This window comes from Lethenteron reissneri, chromosome 27 (genome assembly GCF_015708825.2).
Source record: "Lethenteron reissneri isolate LAM-NWPU_2019-01 chromosome 27, ASM1570882v1, whole genome shotgun sequence".
Taxonomy (NCBI): Eukaryota; Metazoa; Chordata; class Hyperoartia; order Petromyzontiformes; family Petromyzontidae; genus Lethenteron; species Lethenteron reissneri.
In genome coordinates this window covers 4,675,236-4,692,048 of record NC_083805.1, presented here as the reverse complement: position 1 = coordinate 4,692,048, position 16,813 = coordinate 4,675,236, and the positions used below count along the sequence as shown (strand labels likewise).

The following is a 16,813-nucleotide window of genomic DNA, read 5'->3' as shown; positions in this document are numbered from 1 at the left end:
AAGTCTATTTAATTAAGTAGAACGTGTTGTCTATATTTAAAATTGCGCATTTTGATGTGACGTCACATTCCCCCCCCCCCCCCCCCCTCTTGTCACACATCGTCACAAATGTCTGACCCCCCCCCCCCTAGGTGCGTGACGTCATTTATGGCTTGCCCCTTTCCCCAGCCACTCTCAGGGTTCTCTCCGGATGTTTGAGTCACATGCCATGGTGAGAGACCAGTGCGTGAAACGTCGGCAGTTGTTGAATTTCCTTCTTCTTCTTCCATTGTGGCAGTGGTGTTGTTGACGTATGTGTGCTGAGATTGCTGTTGTTGTGATCTCAGATGTGCCGCTGTAGTTTGGCTAAATCTGAAATGTGAACGGTCTGGCGATATCAATACGATAGAGGCTTTTTTGGGTTAGATGGCGTAAATATATAAATGTTGTCGTGAAACCCGCCACCACCCGACACAACCGATGAGTAAGGTTTGTCACTTAAACAAAATATGCCAATTCGTTACTAGTTCAGCACACACCGGTTGTGTGTGAGAGAGTAAACCCACAAGATTCATAATTAAGAGTACGACGTTTCGCCAGTAATTACAACCAACATCATCAGGCAACAGGCAGAGTTGTTTATTGTCCAACACACCGGTGTGCTGTACTAGTACCGAATTGAAAAGTTTTGTTGACGTGACAACCCTTACTAATTGGCAGTGTCGGGTGGTGGCGTGCTTAACGACACATTTATATTCAAAAACCTCTATTAATATCATGGATTACACTGGTCAACAAAAAAAAACATTTTTTTCTGGCCTGGACTTTTGCAGCTGTTCTAGACTATTTTCAGGGTGCTGATTCCAAATCTGATCTCAGATTTGCTCTATCACATGTCACTTTTATGCTATCGGCATACCCCATTTTCATTGATTTTACCCGAAATAAACTCTGTCACTTATGATTGCAAGTTGTTGCGAGTCAGTGACTGCTTTAGTGTTAAAATATGGTGCTGTATTTTTAGGATAGTGTGTTTATAATATGATTTTATGTAGATATCCACATTTATTTAATATTTTTCTTCTGCAGTTTTTATTGAAAATGCAATATTTGATATCTCAAAAACCTGATATGATAGACAAAAACAGATGCCAGATTTGGAATCAGCACCCCAAAATTACCTTAAAACCGTTGGAATACCTTACGCTAGAAAAAGTGTGTTGACCAGTGTAATATTGGTCGCAAAAGCTTACGACGTGTGAAACCTCGTCCGGCGATACCTTGTGACTCACAAGATCTCGATTTCTCAGCCACGACTCACACAACAGTCGCACGCAATATCTGTACGGCCCCTGCTTCCCCCAACACCCGCTCGAAATGTTCTTTGATGATTTTGAACATCGTTAATGTTTCCATGTCTGTCCAGGGCGAACCGTGCGTCGTTGTAGATGCCTAGGTAGACCACAGCAGAATAAATGTCACAGGTTAATATTCCATGTATTTATGCTGTTGAACATGTCCACAAAGCAGGTGTCTAACTCTCCCACTTTTACACAGCGTGCAATGCACATTTCGGAAGATGCAACTTGATGCGTGATGTTTATGTGGAAGTGGTGAACGTCATTTTGATGACACCATTTGACCTGCTGTTACCAGGGTGATGAAACATGAAACAGCAGAGCACTGTAATCCCTTCACTCCCTTTGTTACAAACTATCTTATGTTTCTCAACTGTGCCATATAAAACATTTTAATCTGACCATTTCAGGAGACATGACGTTCTAGAATTCTCCTGAAGCTGCACACGATTAGGAGTAACAGAGTTGGAGCCTGTGAGTGAATGTAGAAACGCACTGTGTTCTGCAATATAACTCCTGAATATCAATGGCTGAAAGTTTTATTGACGATCACTTAAACGCTGTCTGCACGTTTATACCATCAGTGTCAATAAGCTTCCAAATTAACCTCGTGCACATTAAACGCTATTTTCACCGCACGTGCTTTCAAATCGCTAGTGAGATGAGCCGACGTCAATTAAATGTGGTGATATTAATGCATACATGTCAACCCCTTATCAGTGCCGTACCTTGTTACAGACCAATTCAGACCCTTTTAGTTACTCCGTGCCCCTTATAAATCTCAACGTTCATCCTACAAAGTCCGTGGATCTGTAAACTCAATTTCGCTGTACAAGAATACGGGGTAAACGGTGTGGGTTGAAAGCCATGTTCGTAAAGCGTGCCCCGCGCGAGAGACGCCTCGTGTTAATTGGGCCCGACTCTTGCTCGCCTTATCCTCCACGAGGCCTTACATGTGCCTCGCAACATGAATACATATTCAACATATCACGTTGCAATTCCATCTTGCTGACAACGCTCCCTTTTTAAGTTACAAGTCCCTGCAACGTGACAATAAATGATGACACAAAATTCATTCTCTTCCATCAAAAAAACTAAGCGTCATCATTCCATATAAATATTAACTGCCTTTCCATGCAAATATTGACCGTTGTATTTTCCATAATCATACGTACATATGAACTAACGTTGATATGTGATTACTAATTACTTGTAGCACCCGATTTGGTGAACTTACCTGATTTTGAATTGAAAATCAGTCTTGAGCAGACACCCGAGGTAGGGGCAGAGCATAGCTGACTACCTGTCTGTCAAGGGCAATCACACGCGGAGAGAAAACCACGCAGCCAATTTACCTTCATCACGCCGACAAGGAACGCGATTATATAGGCCCAGTTTGTCGTGAAACTAACGGACCCAGATTCATGATCACAAAAAGCTTCCAGCAGTGAAGAGGGGTAAACAGCGTTGTGTATGTGGCCTACCTTTTAGACGGCTATTTCAAATGGACGCGAACGTCCTGAAGGAAAACGTGTTTTTTTGACGAATCGTGAGTCGTAGCTGATGATTTACCTATGTATGTAAATGCTACGGATGTCGTTGATGATGCTACTGTTGATCTTGCCGCTGATGATGATATTCCCGCTAAGTAAATGTACGAATTGCCACTGTGTTTCTCGTTATAATTGATGGAATATACCAACGCACCGCAGACCAAGCCGGTGGCTTCGACCTCCTGTGTGTGTCAAGTTTTGGTGTTCCCGCTGTGGTCGCGTGGGTTTTTCCGCCCGGCTTCTCTGGCTTAAACCACCCCCAGCAGTTAAACATGTCATGAACAAAAACATGTTGTGTTCGGTGTGTTATCTTCTTGGTTCTTTCGGTAAAGTCACGTAGAAGGGAAATAATAAAATATTAAAAATAAAACATAACTATTTTTATTTTATTATGTTTTATTAATATTTTTTTATTTCCCTTCTACGTGACTTTACCGAAAGAACCAAGAAGATGAATCCCTGCAGTGTTAGTTAAGAGCTTGTCCTAATGCCAATGTCACTAGTTTCCTAAGTCGTCTTCGCTTAGTAAATAGAAATCTACTTTAAGTAAAATATACATATAATCGGACATTTGGAAACCTTTCGTGTGAAATGATTCCGTACGTAATGGCAACCCCTTTGTTTGCCATTTCGCGCATTACGGACGAATTCCACGCGTTTCAGTTTCGCTTGTTATGTCTAGCAATTCTGCAACTCGCTGTTATATTTTGACATGAAATAGCTCACCATAACTGTGGCTGCGCCCGTATGTTAGGATTGTTGCGCAATTCTTTTGCCGCAAATTCATGATGTTGGCTTTGAATTTCACACGAAACGCCTTCAAAATGCCACCGAACATCACACACCTTCTTGAGTGTAAGTTAGCGTCCGTTAAATGAAAGTAATATAGTAAATACCTTATTCGCTTTCATTTAATCTGTCATTACTTGTGCAGGCTTGGGTTTGCCAAACAACACGTGATAATTATATCATTTGCAGTCTGTGGTGCTGCTGACAGCAGGTGGAGGAGGGTCAAATTTCAACAAAAATGTTTGATGAACTCATACGACCACTAGTAATATATCTTGCAATAAGAACCGCTGATTGTTTATGTTTAAATCATGTGCACGTGAGCATGGAACAAAAAACATTGAGACCCTAATTTGTTTTTTTATCATTCTGCCACGGATTCATTTTATCCTGTTACAGCGCGCACTGCGCTACGAACCCGGCCACCCGAGTTCGATTCCCGCTCACGGTCCTGAGCCTCCCCTAGGTTGACTCGGCCTCAAATGAGTAGCTGGTGCAGTGGTGTGTAAACATCCCCACTGGGGAGACAAAGGCGGTCGGGCGTTGTGTTAGCCACCAGCCCCCCTCGTGTGCCGTGCCGGCCTTCACAGGTGCTGGATAACAGCACTTGCCCCAACAGCCTGTTAAGTCTATACGGGGGAGCTTTGTCTTTGTGTTCGCCCGGTAGCGTGCGGGAGCGGTCGCGTAACCGTTTGCGCGTTGCGCTATGAACCTGGGCATCCGAGTCCCACTCACGGCCAACACCAGTGACGATTATCTACATCGGTCCTGGGCCTCCCCTAGGTCGACTCAGCCTCAAATGAGTACCTCCTCGTGCAGTGGTGTATACACATCCATTTATAACACGTAGGCTTTCGCGTCATACTCAAATTTTAAAAATGCTGTTGATTCTCTCTTCAGCACACCGGTGGGCTAAAGAAGTCAATTAATTTGTCCTTTGAAAACGTGACACATTTTTTACTGTTTGGCCGTGTCGGGTGGTGGAGGGTTACGACACATTTATAAATAACGCGATCTGACCCAAAAACCTATATTATGTATAAACATCCCCACTGGGGAGACAAAGGCGGTCAGGCGTGGTGCTGGCCACCCACCCCCTCGTGTACTGTTCCGGCCTTCATAGGTGCTCGCTAACAGTACTTGCCCCAACAGTCTGTTAAGGTTTTGCGTGCGCGCGGCCGTGTAGAGGTCACGCGGGGTCAGGCGCCCCACAGCGATCCTCCTGGGGCAGCTGACCCGTCAGGAGAAGCAGCAGCAGCAGCAGCCGCCGCCGCCTGGTGCGGTGAGCGAGATCAGAAGAAATCCGGAGGAAGGGTGCGCCACCCCATCGACGCTCTCTCGGCTTCTTTGAGAGAAAAAAAATCCCTTTCCCTCGACACAATAGAGAGTCGCCGACAGAACGCCGTCGTTGCTTTTTGTACAAAAAAAAACGAGTCGACACGTTCGTTAAAAATAACACCGCGGCCTCAGTGAAACACAAATAGCATACAAGAGGTGCATTTTCGGGCCGTGGCCATGACATTTTGTGCTACGTTTGATTACATAAATGTTCCATTTTTGACAGGATATTCAGGGAACTTATTTAATATATGTTACGTAATGAATCGAACAAAAGAAACAAATATTATGCCATACAATGGCACTTCTTAATAGCCATTTGCTATGTCAATAACACTGCCGTCCAAGAGTTTATATTTTGAGTGAGTTTTAAGTAGAATTAAAGTTGCATATATGCAGGTGACATTTAAGGCAATGGCAATTTATTTATCTCTCTATCAAGAACAATTGTTGTTGCCTGAAACATCACATTATATATACATATTTTCCCACTTCGGGGGAGTGTTATTTAGAGAATTTGGCTGAATTTCGATTTCAAGCTTTCGTGACTGCAGGGATGCATATTCTTGGTTCTTTCGGTAAAGTCACGTAGAAGGGAAATAATAAAATAATAAAAATACAACAATAAAATATTTGGCTGCTCTAATTTTCCACATGATCAGCCACTTCATTGTTATCATTTGTGATGACCAGAGTCACTTGTGACCACTTATCACCTGGGAAGCTCAGTAGGGCCTTACGTAGTCAAATAAAAAATATATAGTTTAATTCAGTGGTTACATGGAAAATTACAAGACTTGCTGCCAGAGCTCCCGCAAATTTCTGGAGGCCTCGCTTTGGGGGGGGGGCGTAAATTTGGAAAACAACTGCCTGAGCCGTTTATCCAGCTGTTGCACTTGTTTTTTGCTACGAAAAATGACTTGTTAAAGGACTTTAAAAGACATAATCTTTGCGTCCGAACGTTTGACACAAAGCTCGCGTGGCATTGAGTAGGTTGATGGGCATCTGTCATCGTGTGATGTTGGCTGGGCCATGAAAAAGGGACAGTAATTTGGGCAACTGTCCTTTCTGGAGAGAAAATTGTATAGACAGTACCAGGTGCTCTTACTGATGGCCATTTAGATGCCGTGCAAAAATGAAATTCAATCATCTTGGGACGTTTATATAGCATTTACGCATTATACAAATTATCCTTTATTAAATTACCACCAATTCTTGGTGCATGATTATGGTCTACTTTAATTTCCGATTCATGTGCTTAAGATATACAGCCTCAGATCGAATCTTATCTCATTTTATATTTATAGAGCGCCTTAGCTTAAGGCGCTTAACATCGTTAGAAAGGCGGTAACAACACTCAAGTGATTTAGATGGCGGGGGGCGTGCAAGGGCCGAGGAGTGAGTGACGATAACAGAGGGCACGCGGGGTCACGAAAGGTTATAGGGGAGGGACGGGAAGGAGTGGAGGGAGGGGGACGATACTGTTTAGGGCAAAACAATTACTTGGCCACTAGGACCACGAACAATGTAGGACTACATACACAATGAAATTAACAAAGAAACGAAATTTGACAAATACTTAAACATGTATGATCAATTGTTAAACCGATCAATATGTAAATGCATGACCCCTGCCTGCGTTCACAACAGCATGTTCCCAATTTCATGAATAGTCAATTACGATTTCCCTGTCGATGTTATGCCACGGCTCTCTTTGAACAATGTTATTCAAATAAGAAGCTGTTCCCTCTGCAGTGAGCTGTTGCACAGCATGCCCTTTCATGGCAGGCGGCATAATAACATGTCAGCGACTGGGAAATATTCATTTGCTCTTCACTGTGTTTTTCATCCACACATGCCACTGTTAAGTCCCCCCACCTCCTCTTCCCTGGCAGGCAGCCGCAAGGTCACGACAAACACATGCGCATGTACACCCCGTGTTGTCAATCCACTGCTGGATGGGGGCCTCCCCGACACACACCTTGTACATTCTAAGCAACTCGTGTTGGTGATAGGGCTGCATTGGCAGCGGTGCACGAGAACGTGTAACAAAGAAAATCGAACATATTCGTCATTTGGCCAAAATTTTGCCTTGGCTTTTTGTTTATTTATATGATATAATAAATGTTTCCCCATACTTCACCAATCTGGTCAATGCACGTTGGTGACGGTGGAAGGTGGGGGGGATGGATGGATGGGGGGCCAACTTGTTATCGCCGCACTCCCCTCCACTGCCCACAACACGCACAACCCCCAGCCCTTTGGCGCACAGTGGTTACCCACACAAGCACTGTCCAGGCTCAAAATCCTGATTCGCTTCAGAGATCGGGAAGCATTCCGGGCGGTTCCGGTCACAGGCTACGAACACGCAGGCAACGCATGTTGAACTTCTTTCGCACCGTACGTAGCCAACCGTGCGAACCGGCAGTACGGGGAACGAAACTGGAGGATTTCTTGACAAATCTGGCTGCCGCCCGATGATGCCAGTTGCAATTACTGGCGAAACGTCGTACTCGGATTGTAAATGTTGTGGATTTGCTCTCCAAAACACTACCGGGTGTGCTGTACTAGTAACGTTAACGTGACAACCCTTAGTAGTTGGCTGTGTTGGGTGGTGGCGGGTTTAACGACACATTGATATTGACGCGATCTCACCCAAAACCCTGTACTATGGATGATATTGGTCGCGAAAGCCTACGTGTTAAACTAAACACAAAACTTTCGATTTAAAGCTTTCGTGACTGCAGGGATTCATCTTCTTGGTTCTTTCGGTAAAGTCACGTAGAAGGGAAATAATAAAATAATAAAAATAAAACATAATAAAATACAATACTCACGACGTTTCGGCCACAACGCTGTCTTTCCGACAGCCCTGTTCTTCACCTGAGGGCGGCTGCTTGCGTTGTGGCCGAAACGTCGTGAGAATTGTATTTTATTATGTAAAATATTTATTATTTTATTATTTCCCTTCTACGTGACTTTACCGAAAGAACCAAGAAGATAAACACAAAACGTAATGACATTAGCCGAGGTGAGTGTCGGGTGGTGGCCGGTATTGTTGTTGTTTGTTGTTTTTTCTTCCATCCCTTGACTCAAGAGAAACGGAGACAAACCGGTCAAGAAAAGCCTTCATTCGAGGTGTGGTTTTGACCTAACTCGGGCCACGATGGGTTGGTGAGGTGGGTGGCTGGGTGGGCGGCCACTGATGTTGGCCGTGAATCGAACTCGGCTCGCCGTGGTTCATAACGCCTTGCCACCACTCCGCTCACTGCTCCACATGCCCCTAATACATTCACAATTCCGTTAGTTGTCACGAGTTTGGAGGGTCGCCATTCCATTCCAGAATTAATGCCTTCATTGCTCATGATGACTTTTTCATTTCGTTATTATTTCTTGTTGTGTTTGACTATAATTATTTATAATTAGCATATCATTCGCATATGCATATGCATGAATCACATATAATCCACTCCGACTTGGACAAATCATGCTTTTTTCGATCGATCTGTGCATCGTTACATGCCTCCTATTATAAGCAAGTCTTTACGGGTTTTTTGTATCCTCAGCCTTGATCTATCCACTGCTGGACGAAGGCCTCCACATGCCGTCGCCATCTCTGATGGTCTCGCGATGCGGCAATCCCGTCCAGCACCAGCTGATTTCATCGCTCCATCTCCACTTTTAAGCGACAACGTCCTGTCCAGGGCGACATTTGCCAGTGACACATTTTCACAAATTCCTGGCCGTACAGCTGTGCTAAGGCCCGACTCTTCTGTTGTACCTCGCAAGGCTCACTTTAACGTCAGCAAGGATAAGGGAAGTCCAGGACGATCATCAGGGGCGACATAACTGGACGGACAACTCGAGTTTAGCGCAATGCAAACAATTACATTTAGTGGCACGAAACCAAACAAATATATCATACACATACGAGCAGAAGTTTCTGTTTACGGTGGGCATTCTGCAGCTTGCAAATGGAGGCTGTCGTTTCCCCAGAGAGAAGTGTGGTGTGGCCTGCTGAGGACACTTGAAACCTGGCAAGGCTCTCATGGCCATTGAATAAATTGTACAAATAAGACGATAGAGGCGGCCTGCAGAGCTGTGGCTGTGGGGGGAGGGGAGGGGGGTGACTGCAGCGCACTGAGATGGTAGAGTGTGTAAAGAATATCGCACGTTTATTTGGTGAAACTCGGGGGAAGCAGTGGAGAGAGAATGGTCATTTCTAGATTTGAAGCTTTAGTGACTGCAAGGATTCATACTCTTAGGTTTTTTCGGTAAAGTCACGTAGGTAAAAATAAATAAATAGTAAAAGATAAATAATAAACATAATAGAAGAAATAATAAAAATAATAGAAATAAAATTATTTTATTTCTATTATTTCTTCTATTATTTGTATTATTAATCTTTTATTATTTTTTTATTTATGTTCCCCTACGTGACTTTACCGAAAAAACCTAAGAGTAGAGAATGGTCATCTTATGTTTCGACCGTAGTTTCAATCATTGGCCATCGCTCCAGTCTTTCCTGACAAGCTTGAACACAAAAAGTGTATTAGGCCAATCATTGTTCTACTTCAACAAAAATGGCGCTGATTGTTTCGACCACTGAGGGATGAAAGGCTGAGTCAATCCCTAGCCGAGATTTAAACGCAACGCTATGAATGTTATAAATGATTACGGTATTACGATTAACACCCATGAATCTATCCACTGCCGGATCAATGCCTCTCCATGCCGTGTCATTAGTAGGGGTTGTTTGACCATACTTGACTATTCTCGGAGAGCTTAACATTAAGGTGGCCAGTGGGATATTTAATATATTTCTGCTATTTTCTTTGGCTTGAGAAATTAACACCGCTGTCAAAAACGTCAACGTATTGGAGCCAAAACGTTGATGTATCGAGTCTTTTTTGCCTAATCCTACCTATGTGCAAATGTACAAATGGATTACTCCCAAGGGTTTTCAAATCCTGGAAAATAGGGGGGGAAAACATGGCAAGCGATCGTCCGTGTGTCTGAATGTAACCCTGATGACCTTATACCGGTGTCAAATAGGAGATCGTGGGTTCAATCCCGACCGTGACGCCTGTTGTATATTTGGAGTTTGCTTGTCTCTCTCCCCGTGGTCGAGTGGATTTTTCTCAGCGTCCTCCGGTTTTGTTCCACATTCAGAAAACAACGTGCGTTTACGGTATTTGGCTGCTATACATTTTCACGTGATAAGCCGCTTTGTTGAGTTATCATTTGCGGCCAGGTCGCTTCTGAAAAAGAGCTATGTAGCTCGGTGGGCCTTACCTGATCAAATAAAATGAAAACGTTTAAACAGTCAGGGCTGTGGCGTGTTCAGATTTAAGAGTGGAGACTAAAACCGAGTTACAATTCGAGACTAACACTTGGTTAAATATAAAGCGTTATTGATTGCTCTGTGTTAACAAGAATAGCATAGATATGAAAATCGTCCACAATCATTTTGAACTCAACCTCGAACCGCGTGAATAGGCGGCAGAGTTTGTTCACGTTTAAGTATTAAAACGACAATGGGCCCTGTGGAACCGAACCTTGATGCACCCAAGCAAACGATAAACCATCATTAGCATTCCGACCAGACGAATGCGCTCAACATTAGGACGTCTGTCGGGATAGTTTCCACTCCAACTTGAATCGCCGGCTCCGACACAACTGCAAGACGGACATTACAACGCATCGAAACGGTACAGCACTGTTGACGTGTAATTTCAGAACTGAAAAGCAATTTTTCAACAGCACCGCTGCGTTATTTAACGCACTCACTCGAAACTGTCTCTCTGCCAGCAGCCAAACTGTGACCAACTGCTGGGTGTGTGTTGGGGAAAGAAATTGGAAGAGACGGAGTGGGTGGTGGGGGCATGCAGAAAGGAGTTAGCCGAGGCGTCCAAGTTTCACCCCTTGAGCTGGGCCTCTTTGGTGACGTAAGTCGTTTGGCTAAGTCTGAAACCGGTTCTGTGAAGCTGTGGTGGAACAACCAACACTCGTACTTTGCATACTCTAACACAAGTGGCGAGTATCCGAACTTGTCTAGGGACTTCCCCTCGGTCATACCTGCGGTACGCAGTGGTCATTGTCGGTCACAACGCTTCCACCCCCGCCCCCCTTGCTTCAAGGGCCTGTGTTATGCGTTGACCTAGAAGTGAAATGTTAAACATCCCATGTACCCAGGGAAAATCCCATAGTCCACTTGTGTTCAGTCCCCATCAGGGGGGGGGGGGCAGTGATGTAGGGGACTGTACAGAGAAGGTGCTAGAAGGTACACGTTGAGATAGGAATAGGTGACCAGAAGGCACTGTACTCATTATTCAATAAAGAACACACGTGTTATAGTACAGTGTGGTGGGGGGGGGGCATTGTCCGATTGGGGTGGGGCCGAGCAGGTATATAAGGGGGAGCTAGGCCCGTGGTCGGCGCGCTTGCTCGGGGGACTAATCGACGACCAAGATGGACGACATCGGGGCCCATTGTTCGAGAACAACTTAGTGGAAACCATCAGCGGTGACTGTTCGTGAACAACTTAGTGTAAACCATCAGCGGTGACTGTTCATGAACAACTTAGTGGAAACCATCAGCGGTGACTGTTCATGAACAACTTAGTGTAAACCATCAGCGGTGACTGTTCGTGAAACAACTTAGTGGAAACCATCGGCGGTGACTGTTCATGAACAACTTAGTGTAAACCATCGGCGGTGACTGTTCGTGAACAACTTGGTGTAAACCATCGGCGGTGACTGTTCATGAACAACTTAGTGGAAACCATCGGGGCTGGAGATAGCTGTAGTAATTACGAGTGTGGCGGTTGTTACGCTCGGAGCTGTAAATACGTTACAATAGAAATAAAGTTTCTAATTCTACAAAATGGACGTTTCCAATGAGCTTCTTTACACTGGTGGCAGCGGTAGGATTCAGTCTACGGTATCCCGAAAGAAGACCCGAAGAGGAGCTCCATCGGAGGAAGAGGCTTCATCCCTAAGCGCCCCAGGTGCCTGAGACCCGAAACCCAGCGGGAGCCAGACCCCGCTGGCAGCTACGTTCCCGAAGGAGGTGGAGGCCCTGCCACAGACCGGGGAACCAGAATCGCCGAGACAAGATAGCCCGAAAACAGATAGTGGAGAGACTGGACCGCCTTACCTCCGCAATTGATCGGTTGCTGACGGCTAGCGTCGAAGAGAGAGAGGGGAAAAGAGGCAATCCTGCACGGCCTGACCATCCGCCGATCCCCGCAGTCGGATGAGCCGATGTCGCCGAGCCGGAGCAGCAGCTAATTCCCACAGAGCGCCGAGTCAACATTGTCGACCTGGAGACGGAGGAGCTCGCAATTCTGGCATTCCCACGGATGGACAAGGTGCCCGGGACACGCTGGTGATGGAGCAGATGCCAGGCCAAATCCAAGGGAGCAGCCTTGTGCTACCAATTGTGCCGGAGAGCGACCAGACTTCAAAGAAGCAAGAGCGCCATTCAAGCTTGTGGCACAGGTGTCAGAAACGACGGAGAGCGGGAGGAGCCAGAGGACCAACGGAGCTGACAGGAGCAGCGACAACAGCGGCTGCCGCCGGGCCCAGCATGGGCAACGATCTTCAGGCGACCTTGGAGGAGATGGCAGCGGCCATTCGGGAATTCAACAGCCCAAGGCGTGATTGTTAACAACAGCAACCATGGCAGACCCACGAAAGGGACCGGGGATGGTGCGGAGATCATCTGCTGCCACTGCGGGAGGCCGGGCCACATCACAAGAGGATTCCAGGGTGAAGTCAACTCGAGACAACTAAGCCATCTCCGAGCAACATCGCGGGACTTCACAAGAAATCATCAGGCTAGTCGCGACGCCCCAGACACCCGGCCAGACCATACACACACACCTCATCATCAAACCCCTCATCATCATTATCACCTGCACACCACCCGATCACGGCGACCCAGGACGACACGGCAGGGCAAATTTGTCCAACATCTAAATTAAAATGGAAAAAAAACTTGCGAGACTTGCGAGACGAGTTGTAGCAGCGGCACGCGGTCTGACGGGATTGGGAGGCATTTTGGTCCAGTGGAAAGCTGATAAAGACCGCCCGGCATGGTGTGGGCTTGTTGCGGCCTTATGCTCCACAGGGAGCGAAGAGGAGTAAGTAAGTCCAGTGGTTCTTAACCTGGTAGTGCACGCACCTCCTGAGAATGCGACATGCCTTTCTGGGGGTGCGAGACACGGACAGATTTTTTATTTGAAGGTAAATCATTGAAACACAAATTAAGCATGGGCACATAAGTACAACTCCTTTTTTTCATTCCATTTATGTATTAACATTATAGAAAAATTACGACTGAGGACCAAAGTGGTGCAAGGCTGCAGTAAAGGTGAGGAATCACTACTTTCGTCGATATTTTCTGATTAATTTTTGAGCACTCGATTCTGCATTGACAAATGACATGAGCCATATGGTACTTTAAATATATATACTACTAAATGTAACGCACAGGCACTTTCGTCAATAGACAGTCATTGCTATTAATCCGATAACAATCAATGATAGCGCACTGCGCTATGAACCCAGCGACCTAAGCTCCAATACACGGATCAACATTTTTGTGGAGTGATATCTGAACCGACCCTGGGGTCTTCTTTCCTTTTCTTATTGCTCCGCTTGTTTATCCAGTAAAGCCTCACTGTGTACTCCCAATTGAGAATTTCACCAACTTCCAACGCGCACTGAACTGCGTGAAGTACGGTCAAACAACAACAACCACCGTCATTCATCACGATGTGGCGGTGACCACGGTGCCTGTGCCAGGCTAGGTGCACTTTGAGGCTATCACGTGAAGTTTTTGTCGAAGGCTCGCTGCTGGCAGGAGGTCACGGGAAAGACTGAGGTGCTGTGGGTTGACTGACTGAGATGCCCTGTCAAACGACAAACCCTGCGTGGCCGACACGGCGTGGCAAGGCCTTCATCCAATGATGGATTAACAAAGTGCACTGTGATGAGTACTTTTTCAATAATAACAATGAAGCCTATCCCGGGCTTATGTTACTCATAAGCAGTGCCGGATGATCCTAGTAGCAAAAGTAGCTACATTTGCGACAGGCCCCGCACTTTCAAGGGCCCCACGCTAAATTATTTCAAGCTATTGTGGTGCTACGACCATGGAGCAACTCCGCAAGCGCCGCAATTCCCTCCCGGCCCCCGCACTAAACACCCACGTAGTGTCCTGGTGGGGGATTGCCTGGCACATCGGGTTTTAATCCAAAGGACCCCAAGATGGAGAATCCCACGTTTTCCCGGTGCCAGGAGATTGGCCAACCCTCACAGGACAGGTTACATTGCGGTGCCCCGAAATTGGCATAAAATTGTATGGGCGCAAAAAGAAAAGATTCCCTGGGCCAACCGCAATGAGGTACAACTCGGAGGGAAGAATGGAGGACGGAACCCTGAGCAAGAAGGGCGCAAGACAAAGGGACAATGGGTGGCTGCCGCCGCCCGCCGGTCACAGGGAGAGGGATGGCAGCGCGGGTGGGCGCATGATTGGCTGCGCGGTATGATACCACCCTGGGCCTTTGAAGTGAGGGGATTAGGCCACGGTAGAGACGGTGGAAAGGGACGGCGGTGCAGGGAAGCGCATGATTGGCTGCGCGGTACAATGGCACCCCGGGCCTTTGAAGTAAGGATTTAAAGGGAGTAGCCCAGGACTATTTTGGGTTCTTGTCTTCAGCCTCCGGGCCGTCAAGACCCACTCCCTGCCTTCCTGCCTCCTCGAGCCGCTCGCAGCATCCGTGTGATGCCGGCAAGTGCTGCTACGAGGCAGTGATAGGTGAAGTTTTCTCTCGTCCTTCTCCCTCCGACTCTCACAGCGTCCGTGCGATGCCGTGAGTATAGCTACGAGGTACGTAGTAGGACGTTTGAGTGACTGGGTTCGTAGGCAGAGTTAGGCTAAGATCTTCTTGTGACGTATTCCACCTCCAGGTAGTGTGTATTTGCGCCGTTAATAAACTTTAGTTGCAGAGGATCGGTGCAGTGTGATTCCTGTGTGTGTTGGTAGAACATCGACGTGGTGTCTTCGATTTGTGCGTGGTGCGACTGCGCGAGAGAGCGAGCGCAGGGCTGCAGCGTCAGTGTGGTGTCGGTAATTTGAGCGTGCGTGCACGTGTATTAAAACATAAGTGCTCGCGCTTGTTCGCGTAACAACAATAGCATTGACGGCAAGGCGTGCGCGCAAATTCGCGCAGCCCTTTATCGCTAGCCTTTGTGTAAAACGAGCGCCTGCAGGGGCGCGCGTGTGCACGCAGCCGCCTTGATATTAGTGGTGGTGTACGTGGCCGTGTGTGAGATAACCCCGGGCGGTGGTGAGCCAGCCACTGAGCTATGTCCCTCAGAGAGGGCGCTGGCGCAGGAGGGCCGATCACCTGATCGGCGGGGGCCTGGCGAGAGGGGCCGAACGGCGCGGTAGAGGAAGGAGTGGAGGAGGGACTGGAGGGGGCAAACGTTGCGCTCCACCTGCCCAACGAGGGCGGTGGGGCGGACGTCGTCCCCCACAGTAGCAATTCCGGTTCAGTGATTCTGCACTTGCTCTATTACTTTAGTATTATACCGCCTTCAACTTTTATGAACGACTGGGTGTTTAAGGTTAGCGATTTGTCGTCTATATATGGCTGTCTTGAAATTTAAAAAATACAATTACTTTACTATGCAAGTTAAAAATGTGTCTTCTTGGTTCTTTCGGTAAAGTCACGTAGAAGGGAAAGAATAAAAGAATAAAAATAAAACATAATAAAATACATTTTTTCCGCCCTTCTACATGACTTTACCGAAAGAACCAAGAAGATGAATCCCTGCAGTCACGAAAGCTTTAAATCGAAATAAAAAAAATGTGTGTTTTAATATTTACGTTTTTTTTTATTTAGGGCCCTTTGATAACATATTCTACAGGCCCCGCACTAGCTTAGTCCGGCAATGCTCACGAGGGGTACAACGGTGTATGCCAATTACTTGTTTAGAGCGTCAACCGCCCTTCGCACATCCATCGCGTGCAACGTAATAGATCACAGCACAGTCTCGGTACGCACTTAGGCTTATTTAAACTTGCGCTGTATAATACTAATGTTGATATTTCTAACTTAATCTTGCCTGTATAATCCATGTATTTGAATGAACAATACTTAGAGCCCTTTGTCAATCCAATGCTGGATGAAGGCTCCCCCACGCCGCGTGCCGGCTCGTGTGGGGTTTTTTTGACCATACTTCACCACGCCGGTCAGTGCGGGAGGGCGAAAGTGGGGGAAGATGGAGTATTCACGGAATTTGGATGCGATACTTTCCGCACGATGAGCCACTTCGTTGAGCTATAATTTGTGTGATTTGCACTCCGATCGTGGGTTTGCGTTGTTATTGTGACGTTTTGACCCGCCCCTGCTTAGATATCTGTATAAAAAAGAGCTTCATTGCTCATCGGATTCCTCCAGTATACCTACTCGAATCACCCAGGAATGTCCCTAACGCTCGTGACGTCACTCCACGTCCACCAGCCCCCCTCATTAATATTCATGAGCAGGTGACGTCCTCCACATGGACCCCCCACCATTAATAATCATGAGCAGGTGACGTCACTCCACCTCGAACAGCCCCCATCATTAATAATCATTAACAGGTGATGTCCTCCAAATGGACCCCCCCCCCCCGCACGCCATTAATAATAATTAGCGGCTGACGTCACTCCACATGGGGAGGGGGGCGAGGCGGCTCCTCCCCCCTCCTCGGCGTCAACTTACAACCCTCACTACAAAGG

General features: G+C 46.6%; 1 long non-coding RNA gene across 2 annotated transcripts; it reads right to left on the bottom strand.

The window, feature by feature from the left end:
- Window positions 1-644: 644 nt before the first annotated feature.
- LOC133348216 (uncharacterized) lies at window positions 645-3,061 on the bottom strand. Of its 2 annotated transcripts, none has more exons than XR_009755788.1 (3): window positions 2,822-3,061; window positions 2,575-2,644; window positions 645-1,431 (listed from the first exon to the last, which is right to left on the bottom strand). It is a non-coding gene; the product is annotated as an uncharacterized LOC133348216 (long non-coding RNA). The 2 variants fall into 2 exon arrangements; XR_009755789.1 differs by having other exon boundaries at window positions 2,910-3,061.
- Between the last annotated feature and the right edge of the window lie 13,752 nt (window positions 3,062-16,813).